At 35.6% G+C, this 7,019-nt stretch overlaps 1 pseudogene across 1 annotated transcript; it reads left to right on the forward strand.

The window, feature by feature from the left end:
• Positions 1–2,063: 2,063 nt before the first annotated feature.
• Positions 2,064–6,810, forward strand: LOC149533225 (pentatricopeptide repeat-containing protein At2g03880, mitochondrial pseudogene; annotated as a pseudogene). The gene is made up of 2 exons (XR_016357344.1): positions 2,064–5,917; positions 6,392–6,810. The product of XR_016357344.1 is annotated as a pentatricopeptide repeat-containing protein At2g03880, mitochondrial pseudogene (transcript).
• Positions 6,811–7,019: the final 209 nt, after the last annotated feature.

Here is a 7,019-nt window from a genome sequence, read left to right on the forward strand (position 1 = left end):
TGTGTTAGGTGTCAATGTGGACTGTTCTAGTGATGTGGCAAAGACTAGTAGTGGGAGGATGAAAGAAGGTGGGGCTAGTGTTAAAATTTTTCCATGAGGAGGCAATTAGATGGTTTAAATGAAGATGTGGCATGTTATTTTCCATTTTTGTGTCATGGAAGTTATGCCTATTTTGTATGTGATGTGCTTAATCATAGTGTCTACAAGGATATAATGTGGTGTTTGAAGTCCAAGTCTACATTTTGTCACTAAGTGACCATTTTGGAATTGTAATCCTTGATGTACTTTTTAAACTATTAACAATAAAAAATAATCTTGAAATAAATAAATAAAAATATGAGCATATAATAATGGTGAAAAATAATTGAGTCAATCACATATTATCACTATATATGTAGAGAAAACCTATAAGAGTAAAAATGACTAGTGTGAAAATGACCTCAACACATTTTCACTATATGATGTCATTTACATGGAAACACTACCAAATGAACAAACTATTTGGTTTGAAGAATAATAGATACAACTATTCTATATTCAAAGCTTCTTGCACTCTCTATTATTCTATAACTCATTATCTATCCATTGACATAATAATATAAGTATTCTATAAATGACAACGAACCTCAAATAGAGTGTATGGTTATTTTTCATGCTCCTCTACTATGATGGGAAGATCAATCAACTATTAGAATGCCTAATAATCTTGTAATTATTGCAACTTCTAATCGCCCATGTAGAATTCCCTTATTTTTATCTTCTAGCCTAACAATCTATGGTAGAGGATAACCACCATTACCTACTCCCACACATGCTTGTATCTATGGCCCTCGCTTCAAACCAAAAGAATAGTGACTATAATTTCAAAATAGAGTGTTTAACAATAAACACTTCAAAATAAGCATCTTTCAGTCCCCATAGTTGATCCCACTCTCACACGTGCTTGTATCTATAGCCCTCACTTCAAACCAAAATAATAATGACTATAATTTCAAAATAGAGTGTTTACTTAAAAATAAGCTACTTTGCTCTTTTCCATTAAATATCTTATTATCTTATCCCAACCAAATTTTCTAATGGATCATCTTTAGAACCACACTTGTGACAATCCTTAGTAATAATAATTTAAAAAAAATTAACACTTCCATGATTCAAAATGTTTGTTGATAGATCTTGACATCTTCCAATTAATTTGAAACTTACGTCTAAAAGGAAATGCTAGATTCTTATAACTTAAAAACAATAACACATAATATAATCAAGACCTCCTCTATTTTTTGGGTTTTAAAATGAAACATGATCACTAAGAATTCTTTTCAATATTTAGTTGGTTTGGTTGGTGGAAGCTGATGGGAATTGTCTTTTTCATAATCTAGATTTGAATTTTTTTGCACTTGTTTCAAAATTGGCAAAATGGAATTAGAATACTAGACTTCTAATTTTGTCTCAAAACCAAGTTATTAGACTTCCCACTAGCAACTAGGAATTGAAAATCAAAACCATTATACTTTTTGAGGAGTGTAAAAAATTGGATTGGACTACTTTTTTGGTGTCTCCCTTCAACTCCAAGTATCTTTCCACTCAATCTTTCAAGTGAAACAAAAGATAAAAGTAAAATATCAAAACTAAGAATGAAGATTTGCAAAACCTTGATTTGGCTAAATTGAAATTTGTAAAAAATTAGATTTCTACCATTCCAAGAACCAACCATACGTCTTTTTCCATCAATTAGTTATTTTTAATTCTTTCATAACCCTTCGTAGCCCTTTCTGAGTAATACCCATTGTATGTTCAAATTCACCTAATTCCATAGTGGAGCTAGTTTGTAACCCTCCTTCAAAATTGAATCAAATATCATTGAAATTATAGCTTTATTCTGTGCAGTCCTTTCTTCAGACTGTTCTTTTTAAGTTCTTTGTAATCATATTATGTTTTGATCAATTAGACTGTTCTTCTGAATGGAACTTGCAATTGCACATTAAATTGAAAATTCTGACACGCTTAATACTGGCAATGCCATTCTGAAAGACGTAGAGTGGATAATATTGCATTGTTCACACTCCACTTACAATTATAAAATGCCATGCACTACTCATCTCAATCTCACATTATTATGTTGGGGTTCCTCCACATTCGGCTTATTATACACAACCCACCTGAAAACTACTCTGCATACGTTCAATTATTGCAGACCTGTGTTCACATAAACGCGCTTTCATCAGGGAAAAATGTCCAGTCTTTCATTGCTCAAAGGCGATTTACCTTTGCTACATGTTCAACTTTGCAGAATAGGCTTACTTACATGTATGTCAAGTGTGGAAGTTTGGTTGAGGCCCGAAAAGTGTTTGACCACACGAAAGAACGAAACAGCGTCTCATGGAACACGATTATTACAGCGTACAGAAGACATGGGTTTCCTCACGAGGCAGTCACACTCTTTCACCATATGCAACGAACAGATCTTCAACCCGATGAGTTTATATTTGCCAGCGTACTAAGTGCCTGTGCCAAAATGGGAGCTTTGGAATTGGGTATAGACATCCATCAAAGCATAAAGGATAGAGGTTTTTTGTCAGATGCTAGAGTTGTCAGTGCCCTGTTAGACATGTATGCAAAATGTGGAAGCATAGAAAAGACAAGTGAACTGTTTGACAGAATGCCTCAAAGAGATGTGCATTCGTGGACGGCAATGATTGCAGGATATGCACAAAATGGATTTGTTGATAAGGCTTTGCAAACTTTCAAGCAAATGCAGTTGGTAGGTGTAAAGCCAAATTCCACAACCTTTGCTAGTGTCCTCCCTGCATGTGCCAAAATGGGTGACTTGGAACAGGGTATGAAAATCCATGAAAGCATAAAAGAAGGGGGATTTTTCTCAGATGTCATAGTTGCGACTGCCTTGATAGACATGTATGCAAAATGTGGAAGCATAGAAAAGGCACAGGAATTATTTGACACAATACCTCAAAAAGATGTTATCTCATGGAATGCAATGATCGCAGGGTATGCACAAAATGGATTTGTTCACAAGGCTTTACAAATTTTTGAGCAAATGCAATCGGCTGGTGTAAAGCCAAATACCACAACATTTTCAAGCATCCTCCCTGTCTGCGCTAAAATGGGAGCTTTGGAACAGGGAATACGCATCCATCAACGCATTACAGAAGGGAATTTTTTATCAAACATTGCAGTTGGAAATGCTATGGTTGACATGTATGCAAAATGTGGGAGCATAGACAAAGCACGGGAACTATTTGACAGACTGCCTCATAAAAATGTAGTTTCATGGAATACTATGATTGCAGGATATGGACAAAATGGATTTATTGGAAAGGCTTTAGAAACTTTCAAGAAAATGCAATTGGCAGGTGTAAATCCGAATTCCACAACCTTTGCCAGCCTCCTTCCTGCCTGTGCCAAAATGAGAGCTTTGGAACAGGGTATGAACATCCATCGAAGCATAACTGAAGGGGGGTTTTTGTCAGATGTTACAGTTGCAACTGCCCTTATTGACATGTATGCAAAATGTGGAAACATAGATAAAGCAAGTGAATTGTTTGATAGGATACCTGAAAGAGATGTCATCTCATGGAATGCAGCGATTGCAGGATATGTACAAAATGAATTTTTCCATAAGGCTTTGAAAACTTTCAAGCAAATGCAACTGGCAAGTGTAAAGCCAAATTCCACAACCTTCACTAGCATCCTCCATGCATGTGCCAAAATACAAGCTTTGCAGCAGGGTATAAATATCCATCGGAGTGTAATGGAAGGGGGGCTTTTATTAGATATTAGAGTTGGAAATGCTCTGGTAGACATGTATGCAAAATGTGCAATCATAGATAAGGCACGCCAACTATTTGACAGGATACCTCAAAAAAATGTAGTCTCGTGGACTGTAATGATTGCAGGATATACACAAAATGAATGTGTTGAAAAAGCTTTAGAAACTTTCAAGGAAATGCAATTGACAGGTCTAAAGCCAGACTCTACAACTTTTACCAGCATCCTCTCTGCCTGTGCCAAAATTGGAGATTTGGAACAGGGTATGGAGATCCATCAAAACATAATGGAAGGAAGTTTTTTGTCAGATGTTATAGTTGCAACTGCACTCGTAGATATGTACGCAAAATGTGCAAACATAGACAAGGCACATGAACTGTTTGAGAGAATGCCTCAAAGGAATGTGGTTTCATGGACTGTAATGATTGCAGGATATATTCAAAATGGATTTGCTGATAAAGCTTTAGAAATGTTTAAGAATATGCAATTGGCAGGCCTAAAGCCCAATTCCACAACGTTTACACACATCCTACCTGCTTGTGCCAAAATGGGAGCTTTGAAACAGGGTGTGGACATCCATCAAAGCATAATGGGAGGGGGATTTTCATCAGATGTTTTAGTTTCAACTGCCCTGGTAGACATGTACTCAAAATGTGGAAGCATAGAGACAGCACGTGAACTGTTTGACACAATGCCTCAAAGAGATGTTATTTCATGGAATGCCATGATTGCAGGATATGCACAAAATGGGTTTTGCAAGGATTCTCTCCAAGTCTTTGAATTAATGAAGCACTCTGGGACATATCCTGACATGATCACCTTTGGTTGTGTTCTATATGCTTGCAGTCATGCAGGTTTACTGAATGAGGGATGTACATACTTCAATGACATGAGAAGCATTTATTGCATTACACCTACAGTTGATCATTACACATGCATGGTTGACCTTCTTGCCCGTGCTGGCTATCTCGAGGACACACTCAATTTTATCATTAAGATGCCAGTTAAACCCATGTTTGTTGTGTGGATGTGTTTTCTTGCTGCCTGCAGATCACATTTGAATATAGGCTTAGGATTATTTACAGCTTTGCTTCTTTTTGACTTGGATCCTGAAAATCCTGCAACTTATGTTCTTCTCTCAAATATCTACGCAGACGTGGGCAGTTGGGGTGAGGTTCAAAGAATAAGGAGATTGATGAAAGACAAAGGAATTAGAAAGATCCCTGGCTGTAGTTGGATTGAAGACCATAAAATGGTACATGCTTTTTGTGTAGGAGACAGATCACATCCACAGACACAGAAGATATATGCAATATTGGAAAAATTGGCTTGGGAGATGAAAGCAGCAGGGTATTTCCCAGATTCAAGCCATTTACCCAAAGATGTGGAAGAGGAGGAAAAGGAATTATTTCTTGGCCACCATAGTGAGAAGTTGGCAATTGCATTTGGTTTATTAAATACGTCCCCTGGAACAACTATTAGAGTTGTTAAGAATCTTCGAGTATGTGCTGATTGTCATACTGCAACAAAATTTATCTCCAAGATTGTTTCAAGAGAAATTGTTGTGAGAGATGCAAGCCGTTTCCATCATTTTAAAGAGGGAAAATGTTCTTGTGGAGATTATTGGTGATGCTTAATGAAGCAATTTGAGAAAACAGTGCTGCATTTACAATAATATGCAACATGAGAGACCACAGTAATTATGAAGGAACAAGTCTTCATTCAGTTTCTAGAATGTTCTTGTTTCTATTTTGCTTTGATATTTGGCAATTTAGGGTGTAGTACTCCTCTGTCAAATTAGATTTGTAGAGTGCATTGCAGATCACTGTTTATATACACTGTTGGGTTGTCGGCCTGGGCTGTCTACCAAGTACCATTTCTGTGATAATATGGATGTTTCATTTAGTGGTTTTGACAAAACTTATGTATGTATGAAATGGAAAGTCAGAGGAGGGCTCGCAAAAGATGACGAACACTTCAAGTTAATGCATAGATGCTGATCAATAAGAAACGAGAGAGGAGGGCTCACACATACCTTTTTCATCCTCTACAGTTCCTTTGGTTGGATTAATTGTATCATATTTTGCCTATGTCAAGCGATCAATATGATATCAAATCATGCATTTCAAATTTGGTATGTAATTGTAAATAAATGCACATAGATTTTATCTTCTTAATGGTTAGATATTTCTAATATTGCTTCACAAATACGATTTGGCCTTGACTTCACTTTGTTTTGTTATAAGTAGAATTGACCCATTATAATTTATATATGAAGGGAAAACATATGTCATTGATAGTCCCTGTCATACAGGCAGGACAGGCAGGGAACTGATATTTTCGATTGAACTCTGTCTGTTAATTTGTGTAAGTAAAAGTAATTTTTAAAATATTTTTTCATAGTTTGTAATGTCTAAAATTATAACTATTAGATATAATAAATCTTACACAATCAAATCCACAAACAACAGCAATATGTATAAAATTTTATAATAGAATTTTGGATTTCTGTTTACCTTTTTTCTGATTGGATCTTGTAATTTTCCTAGTGGTTTTATTCATTTTTATGATAAAAAGTTGAGTAAAAATGTGTCCATTTAATCTGCAGCTACAGGTACAAGCAGTATATTTATTTAATGTAACATTAAAGATTATCCGTGGCAAGGGCTTAGAAAGAGCCGAACATTCTGGACAAATATCTTTGCGTTGCAGGGAGTCTGAAGTTTGATGGTGTCCAATGCTGCTAAGGATTTATATGCAATTCTGGATAATGATAGAAATTTTGGAGGGAGAGACAATGATTAAAATTTTCAAGCAATGCTTTGAAGATTTTTCTTAGAGGCCTACTATTATAGGTACAGAGTATCTGTTGTCAAATGAGCAGAATACTGTTTGATATCGTTCCATTAGAAGCTAGAGGAAAATATTCTTTGGAAGGAGTTACGTATTGTCTGGTTTGGTCTCATACAACACGTTATTATACAGTTAAGATTTTTGGCTTAAAAGTTGTGCAATTTTAGATGAAAACGGCTGAGGAAATTATGTGTATGGTAAAAATTGTTCAGAATGTGCTAAAAGAGTGCCTGATTTAGTTTCCCGTGTTTTTTTAAGTAAAGGGTTTTGTGTTTACAAGATCTGCAATTATATATAGAAAGCTGTTAAAATCTTGGAGGCGTCTAATATTGCGAAAAAAAGGTAAAATAGCATATCCTTAAAATGCTATATTCTTACTGTCA

The sequence above is a fragment of the Cupressus sempervirens genome, chromosome 10 (genome assembly GCF_028749045.1).
Source record: "Cupressus sempervirens isolate cs-2001-9-10 chromosome 10, ASM2874904v1, whole genome shotgun sequence".
Lineage (NCBI taxonomy): Eukaryota > Viridiplantae > Streptophyta > Pinopsida > Cupressales > Cupressaceae > Cupressus > Cupressus sempervirens.